The following is a 19,488-nucleotide window of genomic DNA, read 5'->3' on the forward strand; positions in this document are numbered from 1 at the left end:
GTAATACTGTGTGCGTGGTGTAACAGTTGTGGAACCTGTGGGGAGTAATAAGTTGTACTGGTGTAACCTGTGGGGAGTAATACTGTGTGCGTGGTGTTAGTTGTACTGGTGTAACCTGTGGGGAGTAATACGTGGTGTCTAGTTGTACTGGTGTAACCTGTGGGGAGTAATACTGTGTGCGTGGTGTCTAGTTGTACTGGTGTAACCTGTGGGGAGTAATACTGTGTGCGTGGTGTCTAGTTGTACTGGTGTAACCTGTGGGGAGTAATACTGTGTGCGTGGTGTCTAGTTGTACTGGTGTAACCTGTGGGGAGTAATACTGTGTGCGTGGTGTCTAGTTGTACTGGTGTAACCTGTGGGGAGTAATACTGTGTGCGTGGTGTCTAGTTGTACTGGTGTAACCTGTGGGGAGTAATACTGTAAGTTGTACTGGTGTAACCTGTGGGGAGTAATACTGTGTGGTGTGTCTAGTTGTACTGGTGTAACCTGTGGGGAGTAATACTGTGTGCTAGTTGTGGTGTCTAGTTGTACTGGTGTAACCTGTGGGGAGTAATACTGTGTGCGTGGTGTAATACCTGTGGGGAGTAATACTGTGTGCGTGGTGTCTAGTTGTACTGTGGTGTCTAGTTGTACTGGTGTAACCTGTGGGGAGTAATACTAGTTGTACTGGTGTAACCTGTGGGGAGTAATACTGTGTGCGTGGTGTCTAGTTGTACTGGTGTAACCTGTGGGTAGTAATAGTAATACTGTGTGCGTGGTGTCTAGTTGTACTGGTGTAACCTGTGGGGAGTAATACTGTGTGCGTGGTGTCTAGTTGTACTGGTGTAACCTGTGGGGAGGGAGTAACTGGTGTAACCTGTGGGGAGTAATACTGTGTGCGTGGTGTCTAGTTGTACTGGTGTAACCTGTGGGGAGTAATACTGTGTGCGTGGTGTCTAGTTGTACTGGTGTAACCTGTGGGGAGTAATACTGTGTGCGTGGTGTCTAGTTGTACTGGTGTAACCTGTGGGGAGTAATACTGTGTGCGTGGTGTCTAGTTGTACTGGTGTAACCTGTGGGGAGTAATACTGTGTCGTGGTGTCTAGTTGTACTGGTGTAACCTGTGGGGAGTAATACTGTGTGCGTGGTGTCTAGTTGTACTGGTGTAACCTGTGGGGAGTAATACTGTGTGCGTGGTGTCTAGTTGTACTGGTGTAACCTGTGGGGAGTAATACTGTGTGCGTGGTGTCTAGTTGTACTGGTGTAACCTGTGGGGAGTAATACTGTGTGCGTGGTGTCTAGTTGTACTGGTGTAACCTGTGGGGAGTAATACTGTGTGCGTGGTGTCTAGTTGTACTGGTGTAACCTGTGGGGAGTAATACTGTGTGCGTGGTGTCTAGTTGTACTGGTAACCTGTGCGTGGTGTCTAGTTGTGGTGTAACCTGGGAGTAATGTCTAGTTGTACTGGTGTAACCTGTGGGGAGTACTACTGGTGTAACCTGTAATACTGTTGTACTGGTTTAACCTGTGGGGAGTAATACTGTGTGCGTGGTGTAGTTGTACTGGTGTAACCTGTGGGGAGTAATACTGTGTAGTTGTGGTGTCTGTGGGGAGTAATACTGTGTGCGTGGTTGTACTGGTGTAACCTGTGGGGAGTAATACTGTGTGCGTGGTGTCTAGTTGTACTGGTGTAACCTGTGGGGAGTAATACTGTGTGCGTGGTGTCTAGTTGTACTGGTAGTAACCTTGGGGAGTAATACTGTGTGCGTGGTGTCTAGTTGTACTGGTGTAACCTGTGGGGAGTAATACTGTGTGTGGTGTCTAGTTGTACTGGTGTAACCTGTGGGGAGTAATACTGTGGTGTCTAGTTGTACTGGTGTAACCTGTGGGGAGTAATACTGTGTGTGTGGTGTCTAGTTGTACTGGTGTAACCTGTGGGGAGTAATACTGTGTGCGTGGTGTCTAGTTGTACTGGTGTAACCTGTGTAATACTGTGTGTGTGGTGTCTAGTTGTACTGGTGTAACCTGTGGGAGTAATACTGTGTGTGTGGTGTCTGGTGTAACCTGTGGGGAGTAATACTGTGTGTGTGGTGTCTAGTTGTACTGGTGTAACCTGTGGGGAGTAATACTGTGTGCGTGGTGTCTAGTTGTACTGGTGTAACCTGTGGAGAGTAATACTGTGTGTGTGGTGTCTAGTTGTACTGGTGTAACCTGTTGACCTATGATTCTGTGGTGTGATGCAGGTGGCTCCGTGTGGGTGTGTGTCAGTCTGCATGCAGCCACCACCCCGGTGTGGGAGAGGCCGTCAGGGCTCAGTGCAGCAATCTCGCTCTCCAAATAGATTCCATCTTACCAGTCACCACGTTGACCACAGACACTACTCGCTGTTCTCCCATGAGCCCCGGGCATCCTACTGGGAACCAGTCACATGACTGACGTACCTGTCAAAATGTAAATCACTGCACTGATAGTATTGACATGTATGGTAGGACTGGTATTATTGCTATTGCTAATGCCATCCCTTTTGTTCTTAGCTAAACTCCTTGCACAGAAATTGTCACAGTTTTCTGTAGGCAAAGGAGAGTCAGACCAAAATGCGGCGTGGCTATTGCGATTCATGTTTAATGAAAACAAAGTGAACACGAATCAAATACAAAAACAATAAACGTAATACGAAAACTGAAACAGCCTAACACTGGTGCTAAGTAACACCCGACAGAAAAAGTACATAAGGACAATCACCCACAAAACCCAACACCAAACAGGCTACCTAAATATGGTTCCCAATCAGAGACAATGACTAACACCTGCCTCTGATTGAGAACCATATCAGGCCAAACACAGAAACAGACAAACTAGACACACAACATAGAATGCCCACTCAGATCACACCCTGACCAAACATAACATAGAAACATACAAAGCAAACTATGGTCAGGGTGTGACAGTACCCCCCCCCCCCCAAGGTGCGGACTCCGGCCGCAAAACCTGAACCTATTGGGGAGGGTCTGGGTGGGCATCTGGACGTGGCCCCCACTTCACCATAGTCTTAGTCCGCCACCTTGTCCGCTTCCTTGGCCTACTAACTACGGCGACCCTACTACATAACCCCACTGGACAGAGGGGCAGCTGCTCGGGACAGAGGGGCGGCTGCTCGGGACAGAGGGGGACTCTGGCGCCTCTGGGCTGAGGGACTCTGGCGCCTCTGGGCTGAGGGACTCTGGCGCCTCTGGGCTGAGGGACTCTGGCGCCTCTGGGCTGAGGGACTCTGGCGCCTCTGGGCTGAGGGACTCTGGCGCCTCTGGGCTGAGGGACTCTGGCGCCTCTGGGCTGAGGGACTCTGGCGCCTCTGGGCTGAGGGACTCTGGCGCCTCTGGGCTGAGGGACTCTGGCAGCTCCAGGCAGACTGGCGGCATCTGGCGGCACTGGCGGCCCCTGGCTGACTGGCGGCACTGGCGGCCCCTGGCTGACTGGCGGCACTGGCGGCCCCTGGCTGACTGGCGGCCTCTTGCAGACTGGCGGCACTGGCGGCCTCTTGCAGACTGGCGGCACTGGCGGCTCCTTGCAGACTGGCGGCACTGGCGGCTCCTTGCAGACTACCTGGCTTCGCCATCCTTCCTGTGAGGCACCCCCCAATACATTTTTTGGGCTGACTCTCGGGCTTCCATCCACGCCGCCGTGCTGCCTCCTCATACCAGCGCCTCTCCGCCTTCCCCGCCTCCAGCTCTTCTTTGGGGCGGCGATATTCTCCAGGCTGTACCCAGGGTCCTTTACCGTCGAGGATTTCCTCCCAAGTCCAGAAATCCTTATTTCGCTGCTCCTGCTGCTGCCCGTTACCACGCCGCTTGGTCCTGTTGTGGTGGGTGATTCTGTCACGGTTTTCTGTAGGCAAAGGAGAGTCAGACCAAAATGCGGTGTGGCTATTGCGATCCATGTTTAATGAAAACAAAGTGAACACGAATCAAATACAAAAACAATAAACGTAATACGAAAACCGAAACAGCCTAATACTGGTGCTAAGTAACACACGACAGGAAAAGGACATAAGGACAATCACCCACAAAACCCAACACCAAACAGGCTACCTAAATATGGTTCCCAATCAGAGACAATGACTAACACCTGCCTCTGATTGAGAACCATATCAGGCCAAACACAGAAACAGACAAACTAGACACACAACATAGAATGCCCACTCAGATCACACCCTGACCAAACAAAACATAGAAACATACAAAGCAAACTATGGTCAGGGTGTGACAGTAATGACCTCGACTGATACATTAGTCATCAACTCTCTTCTACAGATCCCCCCCACGGTTTGAAGTGCATTTCACACTGTTATACCACACACACACACACACACACACACACACACACACACACACACACACACACACACACACACACACACACACACACACACACACACACACACACACACACACACACAATCTTTGAATCACTGCTTATTGAATCTGTCTGTACCAGTCTGAACTCGTGAAGGCTGCTGCTGAGGGGATCCATCATTTGCATTAGCATGACATTTTTTATCAAGGTTTTAATTATTGGGTACAAAGAGGTGTTTGCAGCTTTGTTTCAGCTTGTCCCTTTGGACAAGATGTTGTTGTGGTTATGGGGTCCTTTCACTAGGGAGGGGCTAGAGTATCCCAGACAAAAAAAACTGTCTGTCTTGAGCTTTCGCTAGCAAACTTGTATCGACTGGGTCCAGCCCTCTAGCAAATTTGCAACATTATCGAACTGGGTCCAGCCCTGGAGCAAATTTGCAACATTAGCGAACTGGGTCCAGCCCTCTAGCGAATTTGCATCATTATCGAACTGGGTCCAGGTCTCTAGCGAATTTGCAACATTATCGAACTGGGTCCAGCCTGCTAGCGAATTTGCATCATTATCGAACTGGGTCCAGGTCTCTAGCGAATTTGCAACATTATCGACTGGGTCCAGCCTGCTAGCGAACTTGCAACATAATCGACTGGGTCCAGCCTGCTAGCGAACTTGCAACATTATCGACTGGGTCCAGCCTGCTAGCGAACTTGCAACATTATCGACTGGGTCCAGCCTGCTAGCGAACTTGCAACATTATCGACTGGGTCCAGCCTGCTAGCGAACTTGCAACATAATCGACTGGTTCCAGCCTGCTAGCGAACTTGCAACATTGTTTCAACTGGACCCTCACAGTTTCCATGGCCGATGAGTTCAGGACAGACACAGCTCTCGTTGGGTCCTGTCTGTCAGCCCCTTTTCAGGGGTCCGGACTTTTCTTTTTAGAAAGAAGGTCAATTTTTCAGCAAGACGCATCAATTAATTAGTGTAGTGTAGGTGTAGGTGTAATGACAATCGCAGAATGACATCACACTTTCTGGTGTTTTGTAACAGGTGTGTCTTTCCCTTCATCAAATGGCAGGTGCACAGTGCACTGTTTGGATTATTTTGGAGTGGACCAACATGTGCTGGTAGCATACTTTTTGAAGTGATTTGTTTGACAATCAGATGAAAACATCTTGACTGGGTGTGTTCATGTCACATTTAAAGGTAATCCATGTTGCCTGTTAAAGCACATGTCTACAAAAATAGACCCCTGAATGTCATGGTATAATTTGCACTAAACACACACACACACACACACACACACACACACACACACACACACACACACACACACACACACACACACACACACACACACACACACACACACACACACACACACACACACACACACACACACACACACACACACACACAGACACACAGACACACACACACACTGGAGAGAGTCAGTGGAAAGGGCAGAGAGAAAGAGAGGGAGGAGAAAGGGGTGGGGATGGAGAAGAGGGACACTACAGAGAGTGAAATGGAGCAGAAGAAACATAGGTCTTTAGAGTATGGACATTTTTACTCAATATTTTTAAGTGGGTATTTGCCTGCTTTAGCATTCTGATGGTTTTATCAATATGGATGAAGATGACATATGCATTCGGTATTAAAATTATACTGATTTGAATGCCATATCAGTTACATTTCTCCATATTCATCTCCATTTCAAATGGAGGGGGATATATCTGTGACACTCACTCCTCTCGTTGCATCTTTCTTACGCGCCATACCTCTCTCCATCTCTCCCCTCTTTCTCTCACTTGCTCGCTCGCTTCTCCTCTCTCATCTCCTGTCCTCTCCTCTTTTCGCCTTGTGCTCAGGCTCTCTCATTCTCTAATTTATTTATATCTTCTCTCTTTCAATCTGCCTTATCCATTCTCTTTCCTTCTCCATTTCCAAATCTCTCTCTCTCTCTCTCTCTCTCTCTCTCTCTCTCTCTCTCTCTCTCTCTCTCTCTCTCTCGTCTTGGAGACAGTGCTGTGCTGCCCCCTGTCACTCTGCTCAGTTGACGGGCTCTGCTCTGCTTCTCCCGTGCTGTGCTGCTCTCCTCTCCTTTCCTCCTCTCCTTTTTGCTGCTCTCTTCTCTCTTCTTTCTCCATTTCCTTTTCTTTGTTTTTTACTCTGTTCTGGAACGTATGCTCCGGGTGGACTGGCAGACTGGGATACTGGGATACCGCAGGTGGAGAGAGGGCTGGATGCTCCAGGCGTTCAGAACTCGGCCATCGGACCCTGTGGATCTGTGGGGAGGGGAGGGAGGGGTGGGGGAGAGGGAGAGTGGAAGGATTGCACCCAGGTGAAGGAAGGGCTGAGCTGCCGGGGGACCAAAACAAAGGTGGTGGTCTGGTGTTAGGGGTCATGCTCTGCCGGGATCTGAGTTGTTCTATTTGGCCGGAGACTCTGCTGCTTTGCCCCCTCCAAAGGGCTCTTTTCTTGGAAAAGCCAGGCGGGAGGAGCGGGAACCATGAACCAGCAGCTGGATGCTCCGCGGCCAATCAACTGGACCATTAGGAAACTGTGCGCTGCAGCCTTCCTACCATCTGTACGCCTGCTGAAGGTATGGGTACCAGAGTGGTCTGGAGTGGGGAGGGAGAGAGGGAGGTGGAGGAAAGGTGTAGTTGGAGAGATGGAGGTAGAGGAGATATGGGACAGTGAATGGAGAGAGGATTAGAAGCAGAGCAAGAAGAGGGGGAGGTTGATATTGACTTAAGGTGGGTAGTTGTTGTTTTTTTGTTGCTCCATTCGGTATACAGGTAACTGCTGAAGCCACACTGGAATACCCTGGTCACAGATCTGTTTGTGCTGTCTTACCAATTCCTATTTGGTCATTGACAAGATGGGCCAAACAGATCTGGGACCAAGCTGACACAGGATGGGGTTGTGAGGAAGAAAGGCCAGCAGAGGATTATACTGTGACTGTTTGGTGAAGATATCTAAGCAGTTAGGTTCAGATGGTATTATAGCCATTCCACACCTTCCTGTTTTCTTTTTGACAAGTGTTTTATTCTGGATGTGACTTCCCTGAGGTTGTCCTTGTTGGGTGCAAGAGACAATACAGCCTTCTCTGGCATTGGGCTGTGTGCGTGCACTGAATATGCACATGCGTGTGTCCAGTGCATGAGGGGCAGTGAGAAAATGTACGAGGAAATATATTGGTTGTCACAGGATATTTATAGACCTTGTTATGAGCTGGTTTTGTTTATTGTCTGGTATAAACATATGACAGGTTGTTAATAACCAGGCATTTGATACACAACATATGACAGGTTGTTAATAACCAGGCATTTGATACACAACATATGACAGGTTGTTAATAACCAGGCATTTGATACACAACCTATGACAGGTTGTTAATAACCAGGCATTTGATACACAACATATGACAGGTTGTTAATAACCAGGCATCTGATACACAACATATGACAGGTTGTTAATAACCAGGCATTTGATACACAACATATTACAGGTTGTTAATAACCAGGCATTTGATACACAACATATGACAGGTTGTTAATAACCAGGCATCTGATACACAACATATGACAGGTTGTTAATAACCAGGCATTTGATACACAACATATTACAGGTTGTTAACCAGGCATTTGATACACAACATATGACAGGTTGTTAATAACCAGGCATCTGATACACAACATATGACAGGTTGTTAATAACCAGGCATTTGATACACAACATATTACAGGTTGTTAATAACCAGGCATCTGATACACAACATATTACAGGTTGTTAATAACCAGGCATTTGATACACAACATATGACAGGTTGTTAATAACCAGGCATCTGATACACAACATATGACAGGTTGTTAATAACCAGGCATTTGATACACAACATATGACAGGTTGTTAATAACCAGGCATTTGATACACAACATATTACAGGTTGTTAATAACCAGGCATTTGATACACAACATATTACAGGTTGTTAATAACCAGGCATTTGATACACAACATATGACAGGTTGTTAATAACCAGGCATTTGATACACAACATATTACAGGTTGTTAATAACCAGGCATTTGATACACAACATATTACAGGTTGTTAATAACCAGGCATTTGATACACAACATATTACAGGTTGTTAATAACCAGGCATTTGATACACAACATATTACAGGTTGTTAATAACCAGGCATTTGATACACAACATATTACAGGTTGTTAATAACCAGGCATTTGATACACAACATATTACAGGTTGTTAATAACCAGGCATTTGATACACAACATATTACAGGTTGTTAATAACCAGGCATTTGATACACAACATATTACAGGTTGTTAATAACCAGGCATCTGATACACAACATATTACAGGTTGTTAATAACCAGGCATCTGATACACAACATATTACAGGTTGTTAATAACCAGGCATCTGATACACAACATATTACAGGTTGTTAATAACCAGGCATCTGATACACAACATATTACAGGTTGTTAATAACCAGGCATTTGATACACAACATATTACAGGTTGTTAATAACCAGGCATTTGATACACAACATATGACAGGTTGTTAATAACCAGGCATTTGATACACAACATACATACAGGTTGTTAATAACCAGGCATTTGATACACAACATATTACAGGTTGTTAATAACCAGGCATTTGATACACAACATATTACAGGTTGTTAATAACCAGGCATCTGATACACAACATATTACAGGTTGTTAATAACCAGGCATCTGATACACAACATATTACAGGTTGTTAATAACCAGGCATTTGATACACAACATATTACAGGTTGTTAATAACCAGGCATTTGATACACAACATATTACAGGTTGTTAATAACCAGGCATTTGATACACAACATATTACAGGTTGTTAATAACCAGGCATCTGATACACAACATATTACAGGTTGTTAATAACCAGGCATCTGATACACAACATATTACAGGTTGTTAATAACCAGGCATCTGATACACAACATATTACAGGTTGTTAATAACCAGGCATCTGATACACAACATATGACAGGTTGTTAATAACAGGCATTTGATACACAACAGGCATAACCAGGCATTTGATACACAACATATTACAGGTTGTTAATAACCAGGCATTTGATACACAACATATTACAGGTTGTTAATAACCAGGCATCTGATACACAACATATTACAGGTTGTTAATAACCAGGCATCTTGTCTTGGTTCTCCCCAGTCTTCTTTTAATCACGCAACATCAAAGTCTCAAACCAAGTGTCTCTATGATGTTAAACCAGTCAAGATGAATGTGTGTGTGTGTATGTGTTTGTGTGAAGCATTTGCATGTGTATGGCTCAAATAGATGATATTGTAATCACTGATGGTTTCTGTGTGCATCAGTGTAAGGCATTGACAGAGAGATCGGGGAAGTGTGTGTGCGTGTTGATGTGAGAGGTTTTCTAATCACTGATGGGACTAGATTGTGGGTCTGAGCCATCTCAGGAGTTGTCACAATGGCAGTGTAAGTTCATACACGTTCTGTATGTCTCTGGTTCTGTGTGGCTGTCCCCATATGAGGCCCTTTGATGCTACAGCCAAACTCTTGGACCTCATATCTCTCCCCCACACAAGCACCTTCACCTTCTTTCAACATATTTTAGAACAAATAGGGAATTATTTAAGAAATTTGCAAGGGTGCCATTATACTTGGCCACGATGTCTATTCAGAAATCAGTGCTGTTGGGACTTTTCAGTGCTGAGAGATGGAGGTTGTAACTGCTGTTATGTTGTCCATGGAGGTTCTTTCTCAGTGGTTGTAGATGGCTTTTGGGATTCACTACTTGATACTCTTTGCTCATGATGAAACAATGGTTAGTGGTTGTGATTAGAAATATTGGTTGTGCTTCTTTGGAAGTCATTCACTAGAATACAGCTCTTCTGTATACTAGTGCTTAATGTAGATAACTCATTTGTCACTTCACATTCCCTCAGATTCCAATAGTCCCATCATGTCACAGCCACAGTCACACCTCTAAATGTCACACTCACAATCCAACCTGCTGACACACCATGGCCAAGTGTTGATTGGTCGGCACAGTTAATCAAAAAGCCATTACCAATCTCACCATGTGTTGCTACGGTAACAGCCCACCATGTGCCCTTTCACAGCCTGGGAGAGTAGCAGAGTGGATGATGTGGAATAGGTAGTTGACACACAGATACAAACCGATCGATTAAAGATTGATCATCTGGGGGATGTCAGGGGTTTTAACCTCACGGTGATGCTACTGGATCAACTGTAGGTCACCTGATCCTTTTAAAGGACAGCAGGTTACTTGGTGTGACAGATTAAATGCCCTGGTGTTTGATTGGTGCTGTTATTGGCCTATCATGGTACGTCTTCTAACCCAATTGTTCTCTTTGTCAGCACCCTTGCCCACATGGATTTACAGATCATTCAGAATAAGGATGAATGTCTGCCAGGGTGGATGTGAACAGTGAAAATAAAGCGATGGACACTCATGGAGCCAGCGTGCGATGGTAATTCAGTGAGTCTGTGCCATGATTCATTCCCGAGACATACTGGCAATGAATCAAGTTCTCTGGCAGGTGTTTTCAACAAGTAATTAAATCCCCCATTATAACAGAGTTTCCTCTCGACCTTCCAGATGACAAGCAATTGGTCAAGTGTCGGCCCCCAAGAGAATAATGTCTCCATTATGGAGGGAAATAAGTGTTTGCTGAATTGGTGACTGAAATGATATAGTCTAGAGAGGAAACACCCATTAATGTGAGCTGCTGGACAGCCCTCTCTTGAGCAATCACAATATTTTAATCTCACGCTTTTTGGCATATTCTTTGGCTTATCGTTACAGATGACTTTTTGCTGAAAGTTAAAGGTGTGACATACAAAAAGACAGTTGCCCTGAAACTGAATACCTGTCCGCTTTAATCTGCTTTTGCTATTATATTCTTCCTCTTTCTATATTTAAGATTTCAGCGCTTTCCTCTCCTCTTTGTATCCCTTCTTCCTCTGTCCTCTTCTGGGAGAGGTTCTGTTTCCTCTTTGTATCCCTTCTTCCTCTGTCCTCTTCTGGGACCTTTCTTTCTCATCCTCTCTGTTACCTCTCCTCTTTGTATCCCTTCTTCCTCTGTCCCTCTTCTGGGAGAGGTTCTTTCTTGGCACCTTTCTCATCCTCTCTGTTTCCTCTCCTCTTTGTATCCCTTCTTCCTCTGTCCCTCTTTTGGGAGAGGTTCTTTCTTGGCACCTTTCTCATCCTCTCTGTTTCCTCTCATATTTGTATCCCTTCTTCCTCTGTCCTCTTCTGGGAGAGGTTCTTTCTTGGCACCTTTCTCATCCTCTCTGTTTCCTCTCCTCTTTGTATCCCTTCTTCCTCTGTCCCTCTTTTGGGAGAGGTTCTTTCTTGGCACCTTTCTCATCCTCTCTGTTTCCTCTCCATCTGTAGGAGAGAGACTCAGATAGTGAGTGTGTTATTCATTACTGAATTGTCTTCATGCCCTCTGGAGTTGCACAAGAAGTGTGAAATGCTCTCCTTTTATTCAGTCACTGTCTCCCACTCTCCCCCTTCTCTGTCTCTACTTTGGTTTCTCTCCCTCTCTCTCTCTCTCTCTCTCTCTCATCATGCTCCATGGATATGAAGCCTTCCAATGCCAATTTTAATGCTCCATCTTATGCAAAGTGCATGGAAGGGAGAGACCGCCAAAGAATCCATTTGAGTGTCACAGTAGCAGTTATGTAGCTTCAGCTCCTAGGGTGAGGAAATGGAACTGCAGAATAGTCTTATACAACAGCTCCGGTGTCTATTTATCATTCTCATGTGCTATTTTTACACTGTTCATATACAAATGTACTTCTATACTCAGTGTTATCTATAGGTGGCGCTCTTACTGAGTTGGTATTTGGAGTGGATGGCCTCGACAGTTTAAGTTAACCTTAGACAGACTGATCAGTTCAGGGGAGAAGAGTGTCCAAGAAATAGACAATTTGTCAATTATTGTAAACAGTTGTGGAATAGCTGGTGAGAATTCTGCATTGTTGTTGTGTTGTGCATTTTGTTGTGGACTTGGTTGTAGTCTAAACCCAGATAACAATTTCTGTTTACCCTAAACTCTCAGAATGTTTGCAGGGATATTTTGAGAATGTTGTAATATCATAAAGTTTTCTAAAAGTTCCCCAGAAGGTTTGACAGAGGTTCCCTCGGTTGTTCCCATGACATGGCTATAATGTTCTCAATGAGCGTTTGATTAACATATTCTAAAAATGTCAAAAACAAACATTCTCCAAATGTTCTTAGAACCATTATGGCATGTATTTCTACTAATGTCTGTCATATATTAACCCGGGACATTTTTTTAAATATTCATGGGATCTTGTCAAGCTAGTTGGAAACCAAATTGGGACCCCATTGGAACGTAAAGTTGTAGGAACGTTCACTGTTTGCTGTGATTGTTTAATTCTTCAAAATTGCTGTCTCATTTGTGTTTATGAAAGTATTCAGACCCCTTGACTTTTTCCACATTTTGTTACATTACAGCCTTTTTCTAAAATGGATTAAACAAATAAAAATCCTCAGCAATCTACACACAATACCCCATAATGACAAAGCAAAAACAGGTTTTTAGAAATGTTTGCAAATGTATTAAATCTAAAAAACAGAAAACCTTATTTACATAAGTATTCAGACCCTTAGCTATAAGACTCGAATTTCAGCTCAGGTGCATCCTGTTTCCATTGATCATCCTTGAGATGTTTCTACAACTTGGTTGGAGTCCACCTGTGGTAAATTCTGTCTATATAAGGTCCATCAGTTGACAGTGCATATCAGAGCAAAACCAATTCATGAGGTTGAAGGAATTGTCCGTAGAGCTCCGAGACAGGATTGTGTCGAGGCACAGATCTGGGGAAGGGCACCAAAACATTTCTGCCCCATTGAAGGTCCCCAAGAACACAGTGACCTCCATCATTCTTAAATGGAAGAAGTTTGGAACCACAAAAAAAACTCTTCCAAGAGCTGGCTGCCTGGCCAAACTGTTGGGGGAGAAGGGCCTTGGTCAGGGAGATGATCAAGAACCCGATGGTCAGTCTGACAGAGCTCCAGAGTTCCACTGTGGAGATGGGAGAACCTTTCAGAAGGACAACCATCTCTACAGCACTCCACCAATCAGGCTTTTATTGTAGAGTGGCCAGACGGAAGCCACTCCTCAGTAAAAGGAACATGACAGCCCACTTGCCAAAAGGCACCTAAAGGACCCAGACCATGAGAAACAAGATTCTCTGGTCTGATGTGTCATGAACCGGCTCAAAGCCCGTAACAAAGGGAGACAACGTGAAGATAAGGAGTAACAAAATATATATTTATTAACCAAAGCACCTAAGGAAAATATACAATGGTGTGTGTAATCAGTAATCAGTAGTGTAAGTGAGTGTTTTGCATGCATGAATGTGATAATGCAGGGTGTTGAAAGGTGCCAATGCAAACAAACAAAAGGCCACAAAGAACCACAACACAATCTACAAAGGTGTCTGCATGGAGAGAGTCTCCTCCATGAATGTGGAAGAGGTCTATTTATCCTGGGACACACCTGGCCCAGGTGTTTCCCATGTAGCTGACGACCCTCCCCAACTCCGCCCACCGGCATCCTAATAAGGAAACAAGAACAAAGACAGAATACGGCAGACAGAGTGGGAGGGTCGTCACAGATGAAACAAAGATTGAACTCTTTGGCCTGAATGCCAAGCGTCACATCTGGAGGAAACCTGACACCATCCCTATGGTGAAGCATGGTGGTGGCAGCATCATGCTGTGGGAATGTCTTTCAGCGGTAGGGACTGGGAGACTAGTCAGGATCGAGACAAAGATGAACGGAGTAAAGTACAGAGGGATCATTGATGAAAACCTGCTCCAGAGCGCTCAAGACCTCAGACTGGGGCGAAGGTTCACCTTCCAACAGGAGAATGACACTAAGCACACAGCCAAGACAACACAGGAGTGGCTTTGGGACAAGACTCTGAATGTCCTTGAGTGGGTCAGCCAGAGCCTGGACTTGAACCCGATCGAACATCTCTGGAGAGACCTGAAAATAGCTTTGCAGCAATGTTCCCCATTCAACCTGCCATAGCTTGAGAGGATCTGCAGAGAAGAATGGGAGATACTCCCCAAATACAGGTGTGCCAAGCTTTTAGCTTCACACCCTAGAAGACTCGATGCTGTAACCGCTGCCAAAGGTGCTTCAAGAAAGTACTGAGTAAAGGATCTGAATACTTATTGAAATGTGATATTTCCATTTAAAAAAAAAATATCAAAAATGTCTAAAAACCTTTGTCATTATGAGGTATTGTGTGTAGGTTGATGAGAAAAGGTAACAACACTTTCTGAATGCACTGTAGTTAAAAATAGAAAAATCACTTTGACATGTGTGTTAGGCCTTTTCGCTGTAGGCTTATCAGTAATCTGTATACTGCATTCATCAGGGTTAAATCAAATAAATGAATAGGTTGGGCTGAAGCCTCTCCTGCAGATTTCTTGACTGCTGCACAGAACAAATGTTGTACTTCATTACCAACCCAGATTAATAATTTAGATTGTGAGAGGAATTGTTTCAATTGTCTTGACTTTTGGAAAACTAGTGGTCATCACATTCAATTAGCCATGTTGCGTGATACTGACACGAGTCACAATGCATGTTATGTTCTCTCTGTTTGTTTTCCGAGAACACTCACAACAGTGTCATTTCTGAGTCAGAGCAATCTCTTCGTAAAATGCTTTGAGTGAAGGATGCTTTACCGCACTATGTGTGGTGCTCACATTTAACAATGCACAATTTTTCTGTTTTGGATGGAGGTTTAATTAACCACATTATATCTCACTATATCAGTCTTTCTCCTCGTCTCATTGGAGTAGCCTATTCCTTCATCTCTTTCACTCACTCTCTCTTGCCTTCCTCTACACGTCCATGTTCTTATAACCTAAATAAGTAGGTGCAAATGAGAAATGTTATTTGAAAGTCAGTGAAGTGAGAGTCATACAGGTGTGAACTTAGCTAGGGTATGTGAAGAGTGTTGTATAGAGGACATGTAATCATGGAAACGTCTCTGTCACGACTTCCGCCGAAGTCGGTCCCTCTCCATGTTTGGGCGGCGTTCGGTGGTCGACGTCACTGATCTTTTAGCCATCGCAGATCCACTTTTCATTTTCCATTGGTTTTGTCTTTGTTTTCTACACACCTGGTTTCTATTCCCCAATTACATGTTCATTATTTAACCCTCTGTTTCCCACATGTTAGTGTGCGTGTTTATATATTGTTCATGTCGGTTCTTGTCGGCTGGTTATTGTTTGCCGGGTCATGTATTTACGACCGTTATTTTCGAGTGACTGGTATTTCTCCGCACCGTGAGTATTGTCTGTATACTGGTGCTGTCGTGGAATTAAATACCTTGTAGACTCATCTCTGCTCTCCTGCGCCTGATCCACCTCCTGACAGTCTCTAACTTTCGTGTACTTTGGTGTGTAAACACACTTCAGCCTACTCCAGGAGCCTTGGAAAGCTATCACCTTCATGTCTAAATTAATCAAACGCTACACGCATGAAATTACAATTAAGACATTATTTCACTAACTAGGCAAGCAAAGAACACACGCTCGCAATTAAGACCTCAGTCGTTTGTTTTCACTCTCAGACGTTTATTTCCCGTTGGCATGGCTCCCACTAGGCATCTGAAATGAAAGGGCCCGTTCTCAGACATTATTTGCTTTCAGATTTGAAAGTAAAGTAATAGTTGGAAATAAACAGTCTGAATAAGATGTTGTGCCACTTAAATATCGGCCTACTGTAGCTGTGTTTTGTCTCTATTTCCAGTGCTGTATATCACCTGTCCATCATGCTTCGAAAACTTCCAAAACAGAAGCACGGTAACGATGCTTGCTATTGGGGCACTGAGGAGGGGCCTGGGTCCGATGCTTGGTGAACCATAATGACCCCAATGTGTACATGTTCAAATCCCACTCCTGTGCTCCTGGAAGAAAGTCATGTTCAAGCCCCTGCCCACGCTCCCTCTACACTAAAAAGGCTTCCAAAAGGGTTCTTTGGCTGAGAACCCTTTTTGGTTCTAGGTAGAATCCTTTTTGGTTCCTTGTAAAACCCTCAGTGGAAAGGGTTCTACATTGAACCAAAAAGGGTTCTTCCAATGGTTATCCTATGGGGACAGTCAAATATCCTTTTTAGGTTCTAGATAGCAATTAGTTTTTCTAAAAGTGTACCAATCCACCCCCACTCCAACCCCTAGCCCATTATCCATGACATCAGCAAATGTATGTCTCTCTGTTTGGACCTTTGAACCTCGGGACTGTCTCTCTGTGTGGACCTTTGACCCCCAGGACTGTCTCTATGTGTGGACCTTTGACCCCAGGACTGTCTCTCTGTGTGGACCTTTGACCCCAGGACTGTCTCTCTGTGTGGACCTTTGACACCCAGGACTGTCTCTCTGTGTGGACCTTGGACCCCCAGGACTGTCTCTCTGTGTGGATCTTTGACCCCAGGACTGTCTCTCTGTGTGGATCTTTGACCCCCAGGACTGTCTCTATGTGTGGACCTTTGACCCCAGGACTGTCTCTCTGTGTGGACCTTTGACCCCAGGACTGTCTCTCTGTGTGGACCTTTGACACCCAGGACTGTCTCTCTGTGTGGACTTTGGACCCCCAGGACTGTCTCTCTGTGTGGATCTTTGACCCCAGGACAGTCTCTCTGTGTGGACCTTGGACCCCCAGGACTGTCTCCCTGTGTGGACCTTGGACCCCCAGGACTGTCTCTCTGCATGGACCTTTGATCCCCAGTATTTTGTCTCTGCTGCCGTCAGTCAGCGGGTGGGAAGTTATGGGTCTTTCTTAGGATGGAAGACTATTTGATCATTTATAAGGAGGAAGTAATGTATCTGCCGCCAGAGCTGTGCTTTATGGAATCTCAGTAGACAGTTCAACATGTAGTACGGTACCATGCAGGGCAGTTAGAATAAAATGTACTTGTGTTTGTTTTCAAATGTGTGTGTGTATTTGTGTTGTGTGTGGGTGTGTGTATGGTGCCTGCGTGCATGTGGTACGTACATGCGTGTGTTTGTGGCTTGTTTGGCCACTGGTCTGTGGTCCCAGAAGTCATGACTCTCTTATGCACCCTCTACACACACACACACACACACACACCCTATGGACACACCAGGGTTTCACTCACCCTATGCACACACCAGCGTTTCACACACAACCTATGTACACACCAGGGTTTCATACACCCTATGCACACACCAGGGTTTCATACACCCTATGAACACACCAGGGTTTCATACACCCTATGCACACACCAGGGTTTCACACACCCTATGCACACACCAGGGTTTCACACACCCTATGCACACACCAGGGTTTCATACACCCTATGCACACATCGGGGTTTCACACACCCTATGCACACACCAGGGTTTCATACACCCTATGCACACACCAGAGTTTCATACACCCTATGTACACACCATGATTTCATACACCCTATGCACACACCAGGGTTTCATACACCTTATGAACACACCAGGGTTTCATGTACCCTATGCACACACCAGGGCTTCACACACCCTATGCACACAACAGGGTTTCATACACCCTATGCACACACCAGGGTTTCACACACCCTATACTCTGGACCCTGATCTCTCTTTTGACAAAGATATCAATAACTTTTCAACGACAGCTTTTTTCCATCTACGTAATATAGCAAAAATCAGAAACTTTCTGTCCAAAAATGATGCAGAAAAATTCATCCATGCTTTTGTCACTTCTAGGTTAGACTACTGCAATGCTCTACTTTCCGGCTACCCGAATGAAGCACTACATAACCTTCAGTTAGTCGTCCCACAACTGTCCCAGAGTCTGTTTGGGCTATTTCTTTCTCGACAAGGTAAACTTTTCTACTATGGGGGATAGTAGATTGGCATAGACTCATAGGCGGCGCATCCATAAGTCTAGGGGAAGCTAAGCTTTCCCTAAGTAAATTGAATTAAATTGCCAAGATTATATAGCCTAATTAGCCTACTCCTGTCTAAACTGAAATAAATCTAATCATTCAAAATAGGCTCCTAAAGCATGACTTGGCCACAGAGGATCATTAGCTTCCCCTTTTCATGTCCTCCTCCAGTTTAAATGGATGTCATATTCTGTATGTCTCCCCTTCCCCTTCTCATGGGCCTATTATACAGACAAGGTCGTTTTTATTGATCTGTTTGTTGTCAATGTCAGCAGAGTAGGCTACTAAAAAATATTCTGCTAATGTCTTCTGTCAGATAAAGTGTAGTAGAATTGCATGAAATGTGTTTTCCCGTGCAAAGAAAGAAGAAACTTACCTGATATAGCCTATAGCCTGTTCTGTACGTGCTCAGCCATGCATTGAACGGTATTTTTTGAAAATAGTGATTTACATTATTAGCCTAAATTATGAATATCAAATCTACATATGTCTGCAAATGTAATGATGCATAGAATGCTTTAATATGAAGGTGCATTTTTATGGTGAAAATGTGTTTCCCCAAACCTGACACTCACGCTCCTCCTATGATTAGGCTAGTGATGTTGCTGTTTGTTACTCATCTTGTTGTCTGAGGAAACATACATGTGGACAGCTATTCTAACATCTTCAAAGTGCGCGGTAAGGAAGCACATCATTGCATCCTCAACTTGCATGTTCTGTTAAGATGATTTACCATAATATACAGTGCCTTGCGAAAGTATTTTGCACGCCCAATTTTTCAGTTTTTGATTTGTTAAAAAAGTTTGAAACATCCAATAAATGTCGTTCCACTTCATGATTGTGTCCCACTTGTTGATTCTTCACAAAAAATTACGGTTTTATATCTTTATGTTTGAAGCCTGAAATGTGGCAAAAGGTCGCAATGTTCAAGGGGGCCGAATACTTTCGCAAGGCACTGTAAATGTTATTTCAGTCCTTCTGAGCACTGTGGGTGAACGCCCAATGTCATTCTGAGCACCGTGGGTGAACGCCCAGTGTCATTCTGAGCACCGTGGGTGAACGCCCAGTGTCATTCTGAGCACCGTGGGTGAACCTCCAGTGTCATTCTGAGCACC

The sequence above is a fragment of the Oncorhynchus masou genome, chromosome 1, assembly GCF_036934945.1.
Source record: "Oncorhynchus masou masou isolate Uvic2021 chromosome 1, UVic_Omas_1.1, whole genome shotgun sequence".
NCBI classification, from domain to species: Eukaryota; Metazoa; Chordata; class Actinopteri; order Salmoniformes; family Salmonidae; genus Oncorhynchus; species Oncorhynchus masou.